At 43.9% G+C, this 22,109-nt stretch overlaps 1 long non-coding RNA gene across 2 annotated transcripts; it reads right to left on the bottom strand.

The window, feature by feature from the left end:
• Positions 1-208: 208 nt before the first annotated feature.
• On the bottom strand, positions 209-5,064 carry LOC120100951 (uncharacterized). Of its 2 annotated transcripts, none has more exons than XR_010064459.1 (2): positions 4,950-5,064; positions 209-1,115 (listed from the first exon to the last, which is right to left on the bottom strand). It is a non-coding gene; the product is annotated as an uncharacterized LOC120100951 (long non-coding RNA). The 2 variants fall into 2 exon arrangements; XR_005501330.2 differs by having other exon boundaries at positions 209-1,019; positions 4,950-5,028.
• Between the last annotated feature and the right edge of the window lie 17,045 nt (positions 5,065-22,109).

Raw genomic sequence — 22,109 nt, forward strand, 5'->3', positions numbered from 1 at the left:
CCAAGGCTCAACCCCCCAGTGTAGGGGAATGTCACAGGGTGGGGGAGGTAGTAAGGGAGGGTGGTTAGGGAGGGGGACCACCCTCGTAGAAGAAGGGGGGGATGGGATAGGGAGTTTATGGACAGGAAACGGGGAAAGGGGATAACATTTGAAATGTAAATAAAAACATATCCAAAAAAAAAAGATTTAGTCATGACAACCGCCCTCATTTTCAACATCAATTTTCTTTAATAGGTACAATATCCATTGGTGTGACTGAATGCAAGCCAAGAGCAGCTTAAAGGAAGAAGCATTTATTTTGTCTCACAGTTTGAGAGATACCGTCAGTCATGGAGGAGAAGTCACAGCAGCAGGTGGGTCCACAGCAGAGGGAGTACACAGGTGGGATTCCTTACTGCCTCACATTGTGGTGGAACAGAAATCACAAAGATTAAGTTGGTTTTGCTGACTTCCATCATCCATCTGCAGATGTCTAAATCACAATTTTAGGCAGGGACTCTAAAATCTTATGCAAAATAAAGAACGGGCCTAAGTAGGCAAGACACAGGAAGTTGGAGGCAGTTCAGAGCTGTGTTTCCAGCTCTCCATTGTGTCCTGGAGACCACGTTTCCCTGTGTTAGCCATGGCCTCTGGTTATTCTGCTGTTATGCCCTCTCTGAGCCTTAGGAGGGAGGGATGTGATCCAGATGTCCCACATAGGGGTGAACATTCTTCAATTTCTTATTCTCTGCATTTAGACTAGCTGTGTTAAGCACCACCCACTGCTAATAGAAGCTTCTTAGGGCAGCCACTCCTATGAATTCACTGTGCTTGTGACAGTGTGGTGGTTTGAATAGGTTTGGCCCCCATAGACTCACGTGTTTGAATGCTTGGCCCATATTGAGTGGCACCATTAGGAAGTATGGTCTTGTAGGAGTAGGCATGGCCTTGTTGGAGGAAGTGTGTCACTGTGGGGGTGGGCTTTGAGGTTTCCATGTTCAAACGCCGCACAGCGTGGCACTCAGTCTCTTCCTGGCTGCCTTTGGATCAAGATAGAACTCTCAGTTCCTCCAGCACCACGTCTGCCTTGACACTGCCATGTTTCCCACCTTGATGAATAGACTGAACCTCTGAAACTGTAAGCCAGACCCAATTAAATGTTGTCCTTTATAAGAGTTGCCTTGGTCATGGTGTCTCTTTACAGCTATAAAACCCTAACTAGATTTTATGCATTCATAAAATCTGTGTAAGTTCAAACAGACTCAAATCCCAATGTAAAGAGGAAAGGTGGGCACAAAGTCCCACTCCTAGATGAGCAGCTAATGGAAACTGATTGCTATAAGGAGAGAGAACACCAGTTTTCTTTAAGAGTGTGGCCCTGGTAAGTTGACCACATTTCAGGTAAGGTTCACACATCCAAGAATACATGGACAAATAAGTCTTCATGGTTGAAAGAAAAAAAAAAGAGGATACAGGGTTAGGTGGATCTGGGAGGAATTAGGGGAGGGGTCAATATTATCACAACACATTATATGCAAATTTCAAAGAATTAATTTTTTAAAGAAAAGAACTGTGTATTGCTGAAATATTCACAACCGTGAAGTTACAAAGGCGATCTAAGTGTCCAACAATAAAGGCATGGAGAAGAGAAATATATTTTGCATACACAAAGGGATTTTTTTTTCAGCCATAGAGGAATGCAATTCTATATTTGCTGGAGGATGGACGCAGATGGAGGCAATCCTAGGAAGTGAATCGAGCCTCTCTCAGAAAGAAAAAGAGTATAGCTTTTCCTCATCTGTGGTTTCTAGATTTCGTACGGTCACACAAATCATGTGTGCGCGTTTTAAATGAAAGTGGATCCAAAGCTGTGTAGGGACAGAGAGGACCGGGGAGTGCAGGGTGGTGGGGAAAGCGGGTGGTAAGGGTAAACATGCTCAACATGTAGTATATATGCACAGAAATCTAAACGTTCATAGAATAGCGGATTATATATGCCAAGATTTCTGCCTCCCAACCTTGCTCCGCTCTAGCATAGAGCGCTCATTTGTGAGAGATCTTCAGATATCATCGTCTCTGTTCTTCTCCATGGTAGATTAGAATTTACACCAGCGTCGTCGTAATCTAATAAGAGTACCTAGGCTCATACACACTGTCATGCTTAGAACGTGTCCCTACGCCACAAGGCCAACTCTTTCTCATTTGTCAAATGCCAGCATAAGCGCTACCTCTTTTCGTAAACCTCACTCCACAGATTTGAATGCTTCTCTTGTTGTTGTTGCTGTTGTTGTTGTTAGTTTGTGCTTGTGTTGGGTGTGTTGTTTGTTTTAGCCCTATTCTTTACTGAATAGATTATGTGAATTTCTTGGTGGTTTAAGTTTCCTACTGGTGGGACATACCCTGCTTATATATCTCTGTTACAACATTTTGCTACTATGTTAAGAGGAGGCGAGCCTTTCCCCCCTCTTCATTTACTAGCTACCCAAAGAAAATATTTAGAAGAGGGTTTGCTTCCTGTGACCTTTTTAAAAATAAACATTCAGATTTGCTTACGCCCTTTTGCATCCGAGCAAAACGTACACTTTGTGTTGATGCTCATGGTCACTACGTTTAACAACCTCCTGTCACAGTGGGTCCTCGTGACCTCGGACAGCAGTATTCCTACAGCATTCCAGCCGTGCTGTCCACACTCCCCAGATTCCTAGAACCGCAGAGTGGCTTTCCAACTTGGATCTCTAGGCTCTTTTCTGCCAAGCCTTTACCACACCACCCACGTTACCACTTTAAGACAATGTGTCCTGAAATATGCTAACACCTGCACTTGAGGGTTAGTGGGAAAGGTGCTGTTCGTGCTGATGAAGCGAGACACCATCTGTGTGGAAAGGTCGAGCTTAATCATCTCAGCTCTGATTTCTGGGCAGAGAAAGCATGGGCTGATGTGAAACCTCCAACTCTCCAGTTACTGTGTGCAAGCAGCAAAAGCAGCCGCTGACTCAACACAATGAAACCAAGTCAGTCGAGCCTTTGGATGCTGTGGGCCTTATCCAGATACTTCCCCTTCTTTATTGGCCCTCACCGGCTGGTGATGTCAGAGACGGTGGGCAAGCATGAGGAAGGCAACTGGCCAGCTGTGGATCTCAAACTTTAAAATGACCACTGGTGGCAAGAGTAAGGAGAGACAGCTCAGCCAAGGTGTCTGAACACTTTGGGGTTGGAGTTCCAAAACGAATGGGAGCCCATTCAACACGAGGGAAACCAGGCCTGGTACTGGAAACCTAGCCAAGTATCCGGTACTGATGAAGGCATGGATCTTGGAAGGGAACCTACAACTGCCACTTTACCAAACCAGCAAAAGCCCTAACGACATCCTGAACATTTCTCCTTATACCCACTGGTACAGACAGTCCTCACACCACATCAAGGAAACTTCTCTCTGCCACAGACACGCTGTGACGGAAAACCATGACTCATCAAAAATGCAGAGCTGTGGCACTCAATCCAAATCTACAGCACAACTCCTGCACCTATGGGTCAGGGATCATAGCTGGAGAGGGGGTGAAAAGGACTAGTGAGCCAGGGGACTAGGAACTTGGCTGTGAGACTGTCTCCTAGAAATGTCAGAGGAACTACCCTACTCCATGAAGTCTCACTAACATGGCTTCCTAGACAGGACCTGAACAAGGATGGTACCAACAGATAGGCTAACATGATGCTTCTGAGGCATCAACCCCAGACAAAGAATACAGACAAGGAAGGAATGTTGAGAGCAGAATAGCCAGGGAAGAGCACACCAATAGGTTATCTGATATTGGCATCGGATAACCTATTGATGCAGCTCTGAAAACATACATACAAGTAGCATTATACAGACTTAGCAGTTTTAAGAACACATATATACACAAGCGCACACAGACAGACATGCGCGCACATGTACACACACACACACACACACACACACACACACACACACACACACACAGATGCACATTCAATTAAAGCGGCCATGAATTTGAAGGAAAGCCCCTGGTATACCTGGAAGGCGTTGGAGGGAAGAAAAGGACAGGAGAAAATGGTGTAATTATATTAAAGATCATAAAAATAGTAGTTTAAAAGCCGAAATGAATGGGAGGGGACTTAGAACCTCTGGGGAGCACCATGGAAGACGTGGTCTCAGTTCTGCTTTGGGATATGGAGGCACTCGTGGCTCAGCTCTGCCAGGCTTAAGATGGGCATGACACCGTTGCCTTAGACCACTGTTCTTTCCTTACCGACTCCAGGGATTCAAAACCCAACTGTGGTACTGTTTTAAAAATTAACAAAATGTTTTCTGAGCTAAAATTAAGTCAGTGGTAAAGTCGGACCTTAGCAATATGCATTTGGATGTACTAAAAGGTCCTTGAACGACTTTCTTTGAAATTGGATCAACAAATAACGTTATCTCTTTACAATAACCCCCCCCCCCCCGGAAGCTATCAGTTAGCATTGCAGAAAATAGAACTACTCTCGCCACCCAGCGGTGGCCTTAGTTCGTGGCTATGTCCAGTCTCCCATATGGACTCAAGCAGGACTCTTGTGCTGAGGATATCTAGCCACTAGGTGGCAGTCGTACTGTATTGGGGCTGGGATTGTTTTAGGCGTTTAGCTCTCCGGTTGCTTCACCTTCTAAAGATAGTTTACACTATCTTTAAAGTGGTTGACTTTAATGATTTTATCTCGCATTCGTGGAAGATACTAAACTACACGTTTGCAACGACTCAGGTGCAATGCCTAACCTATCTTGTCAAGTTTTGCACGGTTTAATTCTTAATTCTACTTTCCATTAAATGCTTTGGAAGTTTTTGTTTTCGTTTTCGAGACACGGTTTGTAGAACCGTGGAACTCACTCCGTAGACCAGGCTGGCCTCGATCTCGGAGATCTGCCTGTCTCTGCCTCCCCAGTGCTAGGATTAAAGGCCTGGTTGGTTTCTTACCTGTCTTCAAACTCCATAGGTAGCAGAGAACTTCTGGTCCTTAAGGGGCTGGGGTTACCAGCCGCTGTTGCCACACCCAGATTATGCAAATTCCGGGTTTCACCCTAGCCAAGCACTTTACCAACTGAACTACATAAGTTTTTTCATAACCTATTTAGTAAAATATAGATTTCCTTATTTTTTCCATTTAAGACCTGAATGCATCTATAAAACGGCTGAAGTAGAATCCTGACATTTAATAATTAAAAAAACAAAACAAAATACCACCAGCAGAAAACAACCAACCATGGTGTACTCAGAATTACAACAGAAACAATTTAGGATAGTTTCCTGCAGGGAAAATGGTTTGGGTACAGGGAGGTGTGACTGGAACAGAGCAAAACTAGGAGGGACTAGAAGATGTTTCCAGAAAAAGTATTGTAAAAAGAGGAGGGAAGAGAGGAGGGAGCAGACTAAGCCGGTGGAGTTGATGCCTCAGACCTAATGGAATGAAAACAGAAATAATGAACTTGGCCCCAAAAGGAACCAGAGATCTAAAGACTGCAGGAGAACAGGAAGCATGCACTTCAGAAGGGCCACGGAGAGGGTAGTGTAGAGTTAGTATACTGAAAGTAAAAGCCAAGGGCAGGAGCTGGGAACTCTGCAGGTTGTCATTAGCCTGAAAAACCCCCACCGGGGGCCTGGAATCTTCATGTCAAACAGCCACCCCGAGCGAGTGTCATCTTCTGCAAAGATTTGAGTACCATCGGCAAAACCCGTGCCAGAGTCTGCAGATCAAAATGGCGTGGTGATGGATTTGTGGTTCCCAGACAAGTGATTTATACTGTGAGTTGTGTCAAGTCAAACTGCCTTAGGACCTAACCATCTTGACCGCTGGTGTCCGTCAACATTAAAAAAAAGGTCTCTGCCATCCCTTGGACCGAGTGTGTGAGTGGGAGCATGTATGTTGGTAGTCAGGGGAAGAAGGGGGGAACTTTCAGAAAGAAGATGGTGAGGTATTCTCCCCTGGTGAAACTTAAGCCAGATGAGAGTATAGAAAGGCAAAAGAAAGGGAGCAGAAGGAGACAGAGGGGAGGGGGAAGAGGAAGAGAGAGTGAATGCGGGAGGTGCAGTGTGTGTGTGGAAACACCAAAATGTCTGGATTATACAGGGAAGAACTCCTGGGAGAAGGGCAGCCCAGCCCCTGGGCTGGGAAGTTCAGGGTTGAGGGCAGGGTGTGCTAGGTAGGGACTGAGGGATGCTGGGAGGACCTGGAGGCCAGGTCCACTTCAGTATGTTAAATACGTATCTCAGCGGAGAAACTTGAGGGCCCTTTCCTCTGTGCGTCCTGGCTGCAGCTCATGCAAGCAGAAGGCTCTCAGTAGGGCCTGGCGGGTCTCACGGAAGTATCCACATTCTTCCCATCAGCAAGGCCTCTGTGGTGACAGTGGTAGCTTGTTCACACTGATGACTGTGGGCCCACAGGTCCCACACAGTGGGATCTTGAACTTCGTTCAGATTTAGCCTTTACACCTACGCAAGCCAGGGTGACAGACAAGAGAAGAGGAGAAAGCTTTGGAAGCTGATTCCAGAGAATAAAGAAGAGGCCTCTGGGGACAGTTGATCTCAGAGGTGAAGACTCATGGCTTCAGGGCCTGGGGTAGGTAGATTTCTGGTCCTAGTGAGGTAGTGTGCCTACTATCTAGTGAGATATAATATCTTGGAAGGAGACAGCACTGTTCTGTTCAGCAGTGTAATTCCTAAGTAATCTTGGAGCCTTCATGCCTTCTGAGGTCATCTTTTCTTTAATAATAAAGAATAACAACAATTCCAGGTTCCCTGAATCCACATGGTTTGGTATATCTAGTAACATAGCATGCCAGAGAGATTCCCATGAATTCTGGAGGCTTACCCTTCCATGGTTAACACTTTCCCAACTTCTTACTGCCACTGAAATATAGTCAACTCTCCCCACCATCTACCCAGGCTCCTCCACCATCTCAGACTTCTAGTGGAAGTGTTGAGGGACCAGATTTTCACCGACCATTTGTTCTAGGACACAGCAGCCAATATGGTCCAGGTCTAACTTCGAGAACTTGGAAAAAGCCTTACCATACAGTGGTAAGTTCTATTTCTCCCTCACCCTCACAGCTCATTGCCGGGTGAGCAGTTCACCCTGTGCTCACCACTCTACAAGCTACTCAGGAGCCTTTCTTGCTCTCCAGCCCTGACCAGCTTATTTGAAGGGACGGAGTCTCCCCTGAGAGGGAGGCCACCATTTTGCAACCAGGAAGCACATGCTAAGGGCTCCCCGTGATAGCATCCTCATCAGCTGTGCCCTGGGTTATGGGGAGGGAGTGTATCCTCTTGTGCTCTGAGTAGTTGGAGATTCTGTCTGCTGCAGTATTAACTCTCCTGGCACCTGAGGGGGGAGATTTCTTTCTCCCTTGAGAACAGACCTGAGAGCAGCAAGTGACGGAGAGAAACTCCACAGCTCCTCTGGAAATGTCTGGATGCAAACAAACACAGGGATGCCCACGGTGTTGGCAGGTGGCTGGTTTGGATCCAGCCACCTCAGGAGCGAACTCTACAATGACTTTCCTGGGATTGACAAACTAATGTGTCCTGGGGTCTAGTAAAGTCACTAAGGAGGAGAAGGGGGTGCTGTTTCACAAATTCTCACATTCTCTTTTAATGTGCAGAAAAGATACACAGTCTTCTCAACATGTAAACCAAAGTTGGATGACTACCCTAAGGCGTGGTCACAGCAGCTTAAACTTTTAATGTAATTCATCAGGAATGCTGTTTGAATTAAATTAAATCCGATTGAATGGGTGAGGGCTGGGGCCGGGATCTTCATTTGAAACGAGTGGTGCTGATGTCTCCACATGCCAGGGCCACACTATGAGAGAATGTTCTGGCTGCCCTTCCCCAGCTGTTAATCCTAAAGATGGGAGGAGAAAAGACCACCAACTCAAATCATCACGACCAAATTAATGAAAGCAGAGAATTGATTAAAGCAAGCTGCTTAAAATTCATGTACACGGGCTGCCTCCCCTGGAGATAGTGTTCAAGGGGTCAACACTGAACATGATGAAAGACACGGTTTTTAGCTCAGGGGTAGGGAGTTTCCAAATGAGGATTTGTTGGGCGAAGTAGTTGGGATTACAGGAGCAGCAGGTAAGCATTTGCAAGTTAACATCACAGCAACCCTTCTGAAACAGACATGACCGCCATTCCCGGAACAGACAGCACAGAACCGTTTGTAGTTATGGCGAGGGGTAGCCCCGTCCTGGAGAAACAGAGGCTTAATCATAGGCAGGATGAACCTAGTGAATCTTCACTGTAATACGGCTTTTAAGCCTAAGGCTGACTTTGGTATCCATGTAGCAGGTAAACTGAGGCAGACAGCCTTTAAGGGTCAGTGCTTGGAGCCACTGACTGGGGTGGATCCAGATACCTACAGGGGCGGCTGCCAAAGGTATCCAGTGATTAGCGATTCTGAGGGAGCAAAGCTGGCACTCACTATGGACAGTGGAAAAACGATGAATTCTTTTAACTCCTTTGGGCCTGTGAGAAAGAGAAGGAAAGAAAATTCATGAATGTACACACACACACACACACACACACACACACACACACACACACACTGAATGGACGAAGTGAAAGGCAGAATCCACTAACTTCCTATACGCAAACATACATGCATAATACATACACACATACATGTATACAGACCTAAAGACAGACATATACATATTCACACAGAATGGCTAGAGCAAAGCTCCAACAAGCAGGCTCCAAATATTCCGTACATACATGCATAAATACACACAATTGGTGGATGGAAGGAACAATGTTCCAAACCCTCCCACCCCACTTTGCACAAACATAACAAATACACTCATAGTTGATTGATGGGGAGACAATGTTTCAACCACACTATTTTTTTATTCTTTCTTCCACTGCCCCTATATTTCAGCCAAACTGGCCCAAGCTACAATTACAATATGGTTACATTCTAGTTTTCTTCTAGTAGATGATTATGAAAAACAATGTGCTTTCTGATAGATACCTTTACAAAAAGTAACATGACATAGTACAAAGTAAAGAAACAAAGTATTCTAAAAAAACCAACGTACATTCATAACCAAGCAACTTGTTATAGATGAACACAGTCTAAGCAAGAAGATAGCTTTCTCAGCTGGTTTCTCTTACTGGCAGGCAGCAATGTGCATTTACAAAGAAAGAAGAAATTGCTTTATTATTTATCTTTAAAAGCAATCTTGTAAGAATCTTAAAAGAATCACAAATCTAGACTTTTATATAAAAATTAGTAATATCCTCCTTAAATCCTCAAAATGCTTATCTACTCATCAGCAATTCTCAATAAACCCTATCAGGAAGCTGAGGGCAAAATTAGGTATAAGAATCAGTCACCACCAGTCCAGCCTCAGTGAGAGTCAGGCCAGCCAGTAGTCATTGTTCTTGTTCCCTGACCATAAAAGGTGCCTAGCTTAACTAATAAGAGTGTGCCTTTCACATTGTTCCCTAAGAGTTTCTACATCAGCTCCAGTAATAAAACCATCTTAATCTGGATTCACTAACAACTTTATTTTTCCAAATGGTTTCTAAGGATGGTAAGCATTGCTTACAATCTCCACCCCTAATCTTCTTTAGGGTGGTGATTGAATGATTAATCTGCTCTAGCAGCAAGACCTGAAAGAGACCAAGCATTAATATTGTGGATGTCAGAGATACTGTTCAGTGAGGGACTGGAAGTCCCCTTAGAGTTCTCATAAAAGGGATGTGAGTACAGCAAGCAGAGCAGACTTCATTACAGCATAAAGTCCTCCGGACACATAATCCTAGTTGTTTGTGTTCTAAGCTCCACCCCCACAGCTACTTGGCAACAGCCAGGTATGCTCTGCCCCACAGTTGCCAAGCAACAGCCAGCTGTGCCTGACACTGTATAAGGGGCTGCTTGGCCTCTTCTCCTCTCCTCTCCTCTCCTCCCCTCCCCTCTCCTCTCTTCCTTTCCTCTCTTCTCTTCTCTTTTTTCTCTTCTCTTCTTCTCTTCTCTTTTCTCCTCTTCTCTTTTCTCCTTTCTCTTCTCTTTTCTTCTCTTTTCTCTTTTCTCTTCTCTTCTCTTCTCTTTTCTCTTCTCCTTCTCTTTTCTCTTCTTCTCTTCTTCTCTTCTCTTTTCTCTTCTCCTTCTCTTTTCTTTTCTCTTCTCTTTTCTCTTCTTCTCTTCGTCTCTTCTCTTTTCTCTTCTTCTCTTTTCTTTTCTCTTCTCTTTTCTCTTCTCTTTTCTCTTCTTCTCTTCTCTTATCTCTTCTTCTCTTCTCTTTTCTCTTCTTCTCTTTTCTTTTCTCTTTCTTCTCTTTTCTCTTCTCTTCTCTCTTCTCTTCTCTTCTTCTCTTTTTCTCTTCTCTTTTCTCTTTTCTCTCTTCTCTTCTCTTTTTTCTCTTTTCTCTTTTCTCTCTTTTCTCTTCTCTTCTCTTCTCTTTTCTTCTCTCTTCTCCTCTCTTCTCCTCTCTCCTCTCTTCTCTCTTTTCTCTTCTCCACTCTCTAGCCCTCTCCCCTTTGTCCCTTCTGTCACCATTCCCCTCCCCCCTTTCCCTCCACATGCCCATGGCTGGCCTCCTTTACTTCTCCCCCTTTCTACTCTTCTTCTCTCATTAAACCTTTCCACATGGAACCATGTTGGCTTGGTGTGCTTTGTCTGGACACAAGCTGAGATTTAAATCCCAACACTAGGGGCCCATATGGCTGTGGCAACCCGTAGGCTGCATTCCATGAGTTCTAAAGCCATTTGTCGTTCCCCCTGCATGTCCCTTGGTAAGATGGAGGCAGGATGGTTCTTCCCAGCTCCTATATTTGAAACAAAGGCAAGACATAGTTACCCGGGAGAAGACAGTTCTTGACTCCAGAAGGCTGAAGGTCAGCTAGCTGGAGGTAGACTGTGAACTCTGTGTTAAGGAAAGGAAGAGAAAAAGAGTATGGACCACCTTAGGGATGCTCAGTGGGTAATAGCCATTTATTTTATCCCTGTTGGACATGCTCAACAACAGTAATACACATCGAGTCCTTCCTGTAAAGCTCTTTTTTATTTTATTTTATTTCCTGAGGCACTTGGCTATTGCTGGCTCCTTAGTGTAGCTCACTGACCAGGCTGTGACCTCCCTCCTAAAGTGGCTAACAGTGACATTAGGGGAGATTTGACCTTCTGATCATAGAATTTTCAAGATCAGGACAGGAGAATCCATGGGAGAGCTTCTTTAGTGTCTGTAGCAGTTGAGAGACAGAACTAGATGAACGTTCATCCACACCTCCACCTTCCTTTATGAAGCCCCCTATAAACTGTCAATGCAAAAACACAGCTTTCCTCAAGGAGGGAAGAGAACATTTATTCTGGAGCCAAATCCTAGCAGCCATGGCCCAGGAACATGGAACTAGGTTATCCCCGAATTCCATGTTTCAACATGGAGGAAGTTTCACTAAGAGTTTAGAGTAACAGAACAAAGAATTGTCAGTGGAAACATCATCAGAAAGGCAGGTTACAGCAGAATGGAGAAATGCCCGTTGTGGGCCTCAGGTGCTCCCTGATGACAACCTTAGCTTTTGAGTTGGTGGAAGCCAGTCATCTGCCAAGAGTTAATACATTCCAATGAAAAACCAAGGCTGTGTGTACATTCCAAACGATTTCCCTAACGGTCATTAAGCCTTTAGGACAGGCCCAGTAGAAGCAATATATGCTTATTCAGAGGACTAAAGATGGCCCAAGATACTCTGGCTCTGGGCTTGGAACAATCCAAACACCCCACAGCTATTGAAGTTCAAATCAGTCAGCCTCGAAGAAGGTTTGGCCTGAAGATACGACAGAAGGAAACCTGAGGTCTGCTGCTCACAGCACCCAAAGCAAAGTATGTCTTCTTGTGGCTTCCATCAGAGATTGCAGCCGAGTCTAGATCCACAAGCCTAGGCTATCCCATCCTTGCCTCCCACACAGCTCTTTATGTCCCTCTGCAGAGCAGTGACCTCCAGGGATTATGGTTAGAATGTCCTAAGCAAAGAAGACAAGACTGCCTACCCAGCCTCAGAGGTCACCAGGAGTCTTAGCAGGAAACATGAAGGAATAGACTTGAATGAACAAGAACAGAGCAAAGGAACGGAGGGAAAAGTGCTTGTGGAGGAGGATCATGTTTCTGCCTTTGCAGGAATTTAATGGTCAAGGGTGAACGAGAGGAGGACAGAGAGAGTGTTCACGATTCAGATTTGCTGGTTTTTACTTTCTTCAACTTGTCGTTGGAAAACTCAATTTAAAGGCTTTTCAAGAAATCTCTTAACAATTTAGTTCTAAGTGTGTTTCACAGATGTATCCCATATGACTGCTGAATTAGGGGTAGGTAAGACATGCAGAATATGCCGCACCCTCATACCACTATGAGATATTGATTATTTTGAGTTAAAGGCTCTTGACAGACAGCAGATTTAAGAGGGGCTTCCCCCATTTGTCTTCTAAAAGCACATGAAAGGTTCCTCCTGTATCAGAAAGAAAAATGATCAGAAAAATCAGAACCAGGGTTACAGGAGACTCAGGGCTGCAGAAAACACAGTGCGTCAAGATGAACCTAGGACAGAGTTGGCAGAGTGTGGAAACCTTCCCCACCTGGGCTTCCTTTCACTAAAAGGACATTAGCAAAACTGACTCTCAGATGTTATGTAATTGCCCTGTAAAAGGTCACCATCCTTGTGACACAGGGCTTTGGGGTTTTCCCCTTAGTTCACTATTCTCAGGAGGCTTAACACCGTTTCTATTTCTGACCAAGTGACCCCAGTGAAACCTTTGTCTAGGAACACAAGAGGCTAAAACGGGGTGCCCTTAGCATTTCTTTCTTTTTCTCTCTATCTTTTTGGATACTAGCCCGAAGCCTACAAGTAAGCACTTTCTCTGAAGCCCTGGGCTTTCTCACTGTTTCTCTGAAGATGCGCCCTTCTCCTCACCAGCCTCCTGAGCTCCAGGCCCAACTTCAAAGCTTTCTGTGCTTCTCTTTCCTCGTGCCACCTAAATTTATAGTTTGCCCGCCCTTTGGTTTTTCTTTCAAACTCAAATAAAATGATTCCTGTGCTTCTTTCTAAGTCAGCTTTTAAACTCTTTTATAAATGTGCCCAAGAACTCACAGGAGGGACTGCTGCTTCCTTGGTAACAATGAGGGAGTTGAGACCAAGAGAAATCTGTTTGCCAGCCATTGTTAAAGGCTTAGGCCTTGCCTAAGCACCTTTGTCTGGACACACTAGGTAATTTACCACTCAAGTCAAACTCAGGGAGTAAGCCTTTGGCCCTGACTGCTTCTTTTGTCTCCATTTTTGTGATGAAGGGCCCTGTATGCATGTATTAACCACTCATTTCCTTTTTCTTCTTTTCTCCCGTCAAGGTTTTGTCTATCCTAGCTGAGGATGTGGGAGGGCACTCACCTCCCCTACACAGGTAGTGAAAGAGACACTTAAGGCCAGAGGACTACAGACAAGAACACAAACAATGGCGGTGTGTCAGAGCTGGACAACAATGTCACCTGACCTCACTCACCTGCAGCGAAGAAGGCGAATTTACTTTAAATCGACAGTCAAGCAAATGAAAAAAAAATTGGGGGATATTTGAAACGTTAATTAAGAACAGAGTTACCCCTCCATCCATATTCCTGGTAGTCAATATAGTGAGTTATTCTCTGTGACTTATCTCATAGGGTCGATGCTCCCTTCTCTCCCCTTTGTGGTTCTAGAGACTGAACTCAGTGTCTCCCAAATGCACAGCAAATGCTGCTCTACCACTGAGCTACACCACAGCCCTATTATCTGTCCGCCCATCTGTCTGTCTGTCCTTCTGTCTGTCTATTTATTAAATGTTGAAACAGGGCTTCACTAAGTTGCCCAGGCTGGTCCTCAACACATTCTGTAGCCCAATGTAGTTCTTCAGTTTGCAATCCTCCTGCTTCAGCTTTTGAAATAGCTAGAATTTATAGGCCTGAGCCACCTGGCCCAGCTACTAATCTTTATAAAACTAACACTACCCTGTGCTTGGTAACTGATATCTGATATTCTATATCAAATTGTTTGGCCAGTGAATTTCATATGCAGTGAAGGTGACTGCATAATTTAATTGCCACCTAAATTATTCAAGAGGATTATTTAGATATTAAAATTCCTTAAAGGTACACTCAGTGGGGCTCACTTACTGCACCCCCTGTTAACCCTTTGAAGCAAGCCCTCATAGGAGAGGGCTTCATGAGACAGGACTCCCTGTGGGTGATGAAGGGACCCCTCTTCCCTACAGGTTAGATTCTCTTCCTCTAAATGGTACAAGCGCCACCAGGATACAGAGATCTCAGAATAGGAAGCAGACCCAGAAGTCCCATTCCATACCTGTAGGGAATGAGAACCACAGAAAGACAAATGCCTTGCTCGGCTTTATGAAATACAATGACCCCGTAAGGAATTTTTTAAGAAAATAAATTTGCATAATCATCGGAAGGTTCTCCTTCCAAAGAGTAACTTCCCCTTCCTTGTCCATCCCGCTCACCACAACCTCTTTTCAACCTGAATTTTATGACTATTGAATCAACAATAGGAATTAGACTCACTAATCATGTATTCTGGGAAGAGAGTTAAAAGAGCCTTGCAGACCACCTGTGGCAATTAAGACTCTTAGAGTCCCCTGTTAGTCACAGAGCTGGGTCCCTAGCACTGGCTGTTTTCCAGCTTGGTTGCTATATTTAGCCGGACTCAAAGTTCTCCCCAGCAGTTGAGCCCAAGGCCGAGCTTCCATTTCCCGGAGCTTGCCTGCGGGCTGACCCATTTCCTTGGGGGCCTATCTTGTGAACCTGGCTCTGGCATTGCTCTGTAAGGGAATTTCAGAGAGCAGGGTCATTTGATCCTGGGGGACTCTCCTCCAGACCATCTATAGAATGGATTGGTTTATGGACACCGACCATGAAGAAGCTGATTTCTGAAAGACATGTATGAAAACGCACAACGCTGGTATCCAGAGTCTTCGGACCTCAGCGGGGTGTGTGGGAAGCAGCGTGCTCTGGAGGTGTGTCTTCAGTAGTGTGCAGCCTGCAGGGGCTGTCAGATCTGGACAAGATTTCGTAAGAGAGGCGACCTGTCAGGAATGAGCTGGCATCGGGAAGGGAGGGCTTGAGGTGGTGAGAGCATTCAAGGCTCTGACGTGGATGCAAATCTTACACACTTCCCTGATGCCACACTGACTTGGAGTCAGGGGAACGTGTATCTCAGGGGAGGCATCAGTATCCGAGATCATTCCCATTCATGATGAGAAGGTAGGATGGAAAGGCAGTGAAAATTATAGGGAGACAGGAAGGGAAGAGAGCCCCACACTCCATAGTCTCTTGAAGCCCCACAGTAGCGAGGCACCAAGAATCGCAACACTGTTACTGACAACTGCTATGAAGGCCGCATACACAAAGCCTGTGGTCGCTTTTAACTATATATATATATAAAGATGTTTTCAAAAGAGAATGTTAAAATAGCAGTGAGCTAAGCATAAGACTAGCTGATATGACCTTTCTCCTTTTTCTCTCATAAACCTGCAATTTTCTAAGAATCACCCCATTTACAGTAAAAGATGTACCTCAATGCCCTTTCGTAACCCTTGTGGCACAAGGTTTTATTTTATCAGATTGCAATCCTTCCTTGGCACCCCTACGGCGGCCCTGCTGCCATCTCTTATCGGAAATTGGAGGAAGGAGAACAAATTTTCCCAGTAGCTCTTTAGCCGTAAGTTGAATACCTATAAAAGTAGTGAACTAGCCCTTGTTAGGACACTGAAATGGACCTGCTCTGTGAAGCCTACAGCGCTGCCTGTAGGTGGGCCTGCCCCTCCCTAGTCTCAGCTTGGCTCATCTGAGATTCTTTTTTTTTTTTTTTTTTTTTTATTTCTTATATACATTTCAAGTGTTATTCCCTTTCCCGGTTTCTGGACAAACATCACCCTCCCCCCTCCCCTTCCTTATGGGTGTTCCCCTCCCAAACCTCCCCCCATTGCCACCCTCCCCGCATAGTCTAGTTCACTGGGGGTTCAGTCTTAGCAGGACCCAGGGCTTCCCCTTCCACTGGTGCTCTTACTAGGATATTCATTGCTACCTATGGGGACAGAGTCCAGGGTCAGTCCATGTATAGTCTTTAGGTAGTGGCTTAGTCCCTGGAAGCTCTGGTTGCTTGACATTGTTGTACTTTTGGGGTCTCGAGCACCTTCAAGCTCTTCCAGTTCTTTCTCTGATTCCTTCAACGGGGGACCTATTCTCAGTTCAGTGGTTTGCTGCTGGCATTCGCCTCTGTATTTGCTGTATTCTGGCTGTGTCTCTCAGGAGCGATCTACATCCGGCTCCTGTCGGTCTGCACTTCTTTGCTTCATCCATCTTGTCTAATTGGGTGGCTGTATATGTATGGGCCACCTGTGGGGCAGGCTCTGAATGGGTGTTCCTTCAGTCTCTGTTTTAATCTTTGCCTCTCCCTTCCCTGCCAAGGGTATTCTTTTTCCTCATTTAAAGAAGGAGTGAAGCATTCACATTTTGATCATCCGTCTTGAGTTTCCTTTGTTCTAGGGATCTAGGGTAATTCAAGCATTTGGGCTAATAACCACTTATCAATGAGTGCATACCATGTATGTCTTTCTGTGAGTGGGTTAGCTCACTCAGGATGATATTTTCCAGTTCCAACCATTTGCCTACGAATTTCATAAAGTCGTTGTTTTTGATAGCTGAGTAATATTCCATTGTGTAGATGTACCACATTTTCTGTATCCATTCCTCTGTTGAAGGGCATCTGGGTTCTTTCCAGTTTCTGGCTATTATAAATAAGGCTGCGATGAACATAGTGGAGCACGTGTCTCTTTTATATGTTGAGGCATCTTTTGGGTATATGCCCAAGAGAGGTATGGCTGGATCCTCAGGCAGTTCAATGTCCAATTTTCTGAGGAACCTCCAGACTGATTTCCAGAATGGTTTTACCAGTCTGCAATCCCACCAACAATGGAGGAGTGTTCCTCTTTCTCCACATCCTCGCCAGCATCTGCTGTCACCTGAGTTTTTGATCTTAGCCATTCTCACTGGTGTGAGGTGAAATCTCAGGGTTGTTTTGATTTGCATTTCCCTTATGACTAAAGATGTTGAACATTTCTTTAGGTGTTTCTCAGCCATTCGGCATTCCTCAGCTGTGAATTCTTTGTTTAGCTCTGAACCCCATTTTTTAATAGGGTTATTTGTTTCCCTGCGGTCTAACTTCTTGAGTTCTTTGTATATTTTGGATATAAGGCCTCTATCTGTTATAGGATTGGTAAAGATCTTTTCCCAATCTGTTGGTTGCCGTTTTGTCCTAACCACAGTGTCCTTTGCCTTACAGAAGCTTTGCAGTTTTATGAGATCCCATTTGTCGATTCTTGATCTTAGAGCATAAGCCATTGGTGTTTTGTTCAGGAAATTTTTTCCAGTGCCCATGTGTTCCAGATGCTTCCCTAGTTTTTCTTCTATTAGTTTGAGTGTGTCTGGTTTGATGTGGAGGTCCTTGATCCACTTGGACTTAAGCTTTGTACAGGGTGATAAGCATGGATCGATCTGCATTCTTCTACATGTTGCCCTCCAGTTGAACCAGCACCATTTGCTGAAAATGCTATCTTTTTTCCATTGGATGGTTTTGGCTCCTTTGTCAAAAATCAAGTGACCATAGGTGTGTGGGTTCATTTCTGGGTCTTCAATTCTATTCCATTGGTCTATCTGTCTGTCTCTGTACCAATACCATGCAGTTTTTATCACTATTGCTCTGTAATACTGCTTGAGTTCAGGGATAGTGATTCCCCCTGAAGTCCTCTTATTGTTGAGGATAGCTTTAGCTATCCTGGGTTTTTTGTTATTCCAGATGAATTTGCAAATTGTTCTGTCTAACTCTTTGAAGAATTGGATTGGTATTTTGATGGGGATTGCATTGAATCTGTAGATTGCTTTTGGTAAAATGGCCATTTTTACTATATTAATCCTGCCAATCCATGAGCATGGGAGATCTTTCCATCTTCTGAGGTCTTCTTCAATTTCTTTCCTCAGTGTCTTGAAGTTCTTATTGTACAGATCTTTTACTTGCTTGGTTAAAGTCACACCGAGGTACTTTATATTATTTGGGTCTATTATGAAGGGTGTCGTTTCCCTAATTTCTTTCTCGGCTTGTTTCTCTTTTGTATAGAGGAAGGCAACTGATTTATTTGAGTTAATTTTATACCCAGCCACTTTGCTGAAGTTGTTTATCAGCTTTAGTAGTTCTCTGGTGGAACTTTTGGGATCACTTAAATATACTATCATGTCGTCTGCAAATAGTGATATTTTGACCTCTTCTTTTCCGATCTGTATCCCCTTGATCTCCTTTTGTTGTCTGATTGCTCTGGCTAGAACTTCAAGAACTATATTGAATAAGTAGGGAGAGAGTGGGCAGCCTTGTCTAGTCCCTGATTTTAGTGGGATTGCTTCAAGTTTCTCTCCATTTAGTTTAATGTTAGCAACTGGTTTGCTGTATATGGCTTTTACTATGTTTAGGTATGGGCCTTGAATACCTATTCTTTCCAGGACTTTTATCATGAAGGGGTGTTGAATTTTGTCAAATGCTTTCTCAGCATCTAATGAAATGATCATGTGGTTCTGTTCTTTCAGTTTGTTTATATGATGGATCACGTTGATGGTTTTCCTTATATTAAACCATCCCTGCATGCCTGGGATGAAGCCTACTTGATCATGGTGGATGATTGTTTTGATGTGCTCTTGAATTCGGTTTGCCAGAATTTTATTGAGTATTTTTGCGTCGATATTCATAAGGGAAATTGGTCTGAAGTTCTCTTTCTTTGTTGGGTCTTTGTGTGGTTTAGGTATAAGAGTAATTGTGGCTTCATAGAAGGAATTCGGTAGGGCTCCATCTGTTTCAATTTTGTGGAATAGTTTGGATAATATTGGTATAAGGTCTTCTATGAAGGTTTGATAGAATTCTGCACTAAACCCGTCTGTACCTGGGCTCTTTTTGGTTGGGAGACCTTTAATGACTGCTTCTATTTCCTTAGGAGTTATGGGGTTGTTTAACTGGTTTATCTGTTCCTGATTTAACTTCGATACCTGGTATCTGTCTAGGAAATTGTCCATTTCCTGAAGATTTTCAAGTTTTGTTGAATATAGGTTTTTATAGTAAGATCTGATGATTTTTTGAATTTCCTCTGAATCTGTAGTTATGTCTCCCTTTTCATTTTTGATTTTGTTAATTTGGACGCACTCTCTGTGTCCTCTCGTTAGTCTGGCTAAGGGTTTATCTATCTTGTTGATTTTCTCAAAGAACCAACTTTTGGTTCTGTTGATTCTTTCTATGGTCCTTTTTGTTTCTACTTGGTTGATTTCAGCTCTGAGTTTGATTATTTCCTGCCTTCTACTCCTCCTGGGTGTATTTGCTTCTTTTTGTTCTAGAGCTTTTAGGTGTGCTGTCAAGCTGCTGACATATGCTCTTTCCTGTTTCTTTCTGCAGGCACTCAGCGCTATGAGTTTTCCTCTTAGCACAGCTTTCATTGTGTCCCATAAGTTTGGGTATGTTGTGTCTTCATTTTCATTAAATTCTAAAAAGTTTTTAATTTCTTTCTTTATTTCTTCCTTGACCAGGTTATCATTGAGTAGAGCATTGTTCAATTTCCACGTATATGTGGGCATTCTTCCCTTATTGTTATTGAAGACCAGTTTTAGGCCGTGGTGGTCCGATAGCACGCATGGGATTATTTCTATCTTTCTGTACCTGTTGAGGCCCGTTTTTTGACCAATTATATGGTCAATTTTGGAGAAAGTACCATGAGGAGCTGAGAAGAAGGTATATCCTTTTGCTTTAGGATAGAATGTTCTATAAATATCCGTTAAGTCCATTTGGCTCATGACTTCTCTTAGTCTGTCTACATCTCTGTTTAATTTCTGTTTCCATGATCTGTCCATTGATGAGAGTGGGGTGTTGAAATCTCCCACTATTATTGTGTGAGGTGCAATGTGTGTTTTGAGCTTTAGTAAGGTTTCTTTTACATATGTAGGTGCCCTTGTATTTGGGGCATAGATATTTAGGATTGAGACTTCATCTTGGTGGATTTTTCCTTCGATGAATATGAAGTGTCCTTCCTTATCTTTTTTGATGACTTTTAGTTGAAAATTGATTTTATTTGATATTAGAATGGCTACTCCAGCTTGCTTCTTCTGACCATTTGCTTGGAAAATTGTTTTCCAGCCTTTCACTCTGAGGTAATGTCTGTCTTTGTCTCTGAGGTGTGTTTCCTGTAGGCAGCAGAATGCAGGGTCCTCGTTGCGTATCCAGTTTGTTAATCTATGTCTTTTTATTGGGGAGTTGAGGCCATTGATATTGAGAGATATTAAGGAATAGTGATTATTGCTTCCCGTTATATTCATATTTGGAAGTGAGGTTATGTTTGTGTGCTTTCATTCTCTTTGTTTTGTTGCCAAGATGATTAGTTTCTTGCTTCTAGGGTATAGCTTGCCTCCTTATGTTGGGCTTTACCCTTTATTACCCTTTGTAGTGCTGGACTTGTAGAAAGATATTGTGTAAATTTGGTTTTGTCATGGAATATCTTGGTTTCTCCATCTATGTTAATTGAGAGTTTTGCAGGATACAGTAACCTGGGCTGGCATTTGTGTTCTCTTAGGGTCTGTATGACATCTGTCCAGGATCTTCTGGCCTTCATAGTTTCTGGCGAAAAGTCTGGTGTGATTCTGATAGGTCTGCCTTTATATGTTACTTGACCTTTTTCCCTTACTGCTTTTAATATTCTTTCTTTATTTTGTGCGTTTAGTGTTTTGACAATTATGTGACGGGAGGTGTTTCTTTTCTGGTCCAATCTATTTGGAGTTCTGTAGGCTTCTTGTATGCCTATGGGTATCTCTTTTTTTAGGTTAGGTAAGTTTTCTTCTATGATTTTGTTGAAGATATTTACTGGTCCTTTGAGCTGGGAGTCTTCACTCTCTTCTATACCTCTTATCCTTAGGTTTGATCTTCTCATTGAGTCCTGGATTTCCTGTATGTTTTGGACCAGTAGCTTTTTCCGCTTTACATTATCTTTGACAGTTGAGTCAATGATTTCTATGGAATCTTCTGCTCCCGAGATTCTCTCTTCCATCTCTTGAATTCTGTTGGTGAAGCTTGTATCTACAGCTCCTTGTCTTTTCTTTTGATTTTCTATGTCCAGGGTTGTTTCCATGTGTTCTTTCTTGATTGCTTCTATTTCCATTTTTAATTCCTTCAACTGTTTGATTGTGTTTTCCTGGAATTCTTTCAGGGATTTTTGCGATTCCTCTCTGTAGGCTTCTACTTGTTCTCTAAGGGAGTTCTTTATGTCTTTCTTGAAGTCCTCCAGCATCATGATCAAATATGATTTTGAAACTAGGTCTTGCTTTTCTGGTGTGTTTGGATATTCCGTGTTTGCTTTGGTGGGAGAATTGGGCTCCGATGATGCCATGTAGTCTTGGTTTCTGTTGCTTGGGTTCCTGTGCTTGCCTCTCGCCATCAGATTATCTCTAGTGTTACTTTGTTCTGCTATTTCTGACAGTGGCTAGACTGTCCTATAACCTGTGTGTCAGGAGTGCTGTAGACCTGTTTTCCTGTTTTCTTTCAGCCAGTTATGGGGACAGAGTGTTCTGCTTTCGGGCGTGTAGTTTTTCCTCTCTACAGGTCTTCAGCTGTTCCTGTGGGCCTGTGTCTTGAGTTCACCAGGCAGGTTTCTTGCAGGGGAAAAATTGGTCCTACCTGTGGTTCCAAGGCTCAAGTTTGCTCGTGGGGTACTGCCTAAGTCCTCTCCGCTGTGGCAGCAACCGGGAAAATCTGTGCCGCTCCTTCCGGGAGCCTCTGTGCACCAGGGTTTCAGATGACGTTTGGTGTTTTCCTCTGGCGCCTGGATGTGCACAGAGTGCAGTCTCTTCTGGTTTCCCAGGCGTGTCCGCCTCTCTGAAGGTTCAGCTCTCCCTCCCACGGGATTTGGGTGCAGAGAACTGTTTATCCGGTCTGTTTCCTTCAGGTTCCGGCAGTGTCTCAGGCGCAGGGGTCCTGCCGCTCCCGGGCCCTCCCCTACGGGAACCCAGAGGCCTTATACAGTTGCCT

Source organism: Rattus norvegicus, chromosome 2 (assembly GCF_036323735.1).
Source record: "Rattus norvegicus strain BN/NHsdMcwi chromosome 2, GRCr8, whole genome shotgun sequence".
Lineage (NCBI taxonomy): Eukaryota > Metazoa > Chordata > Mammalia > Rodentia > Muridae > Rattus > Rattus norvegicus.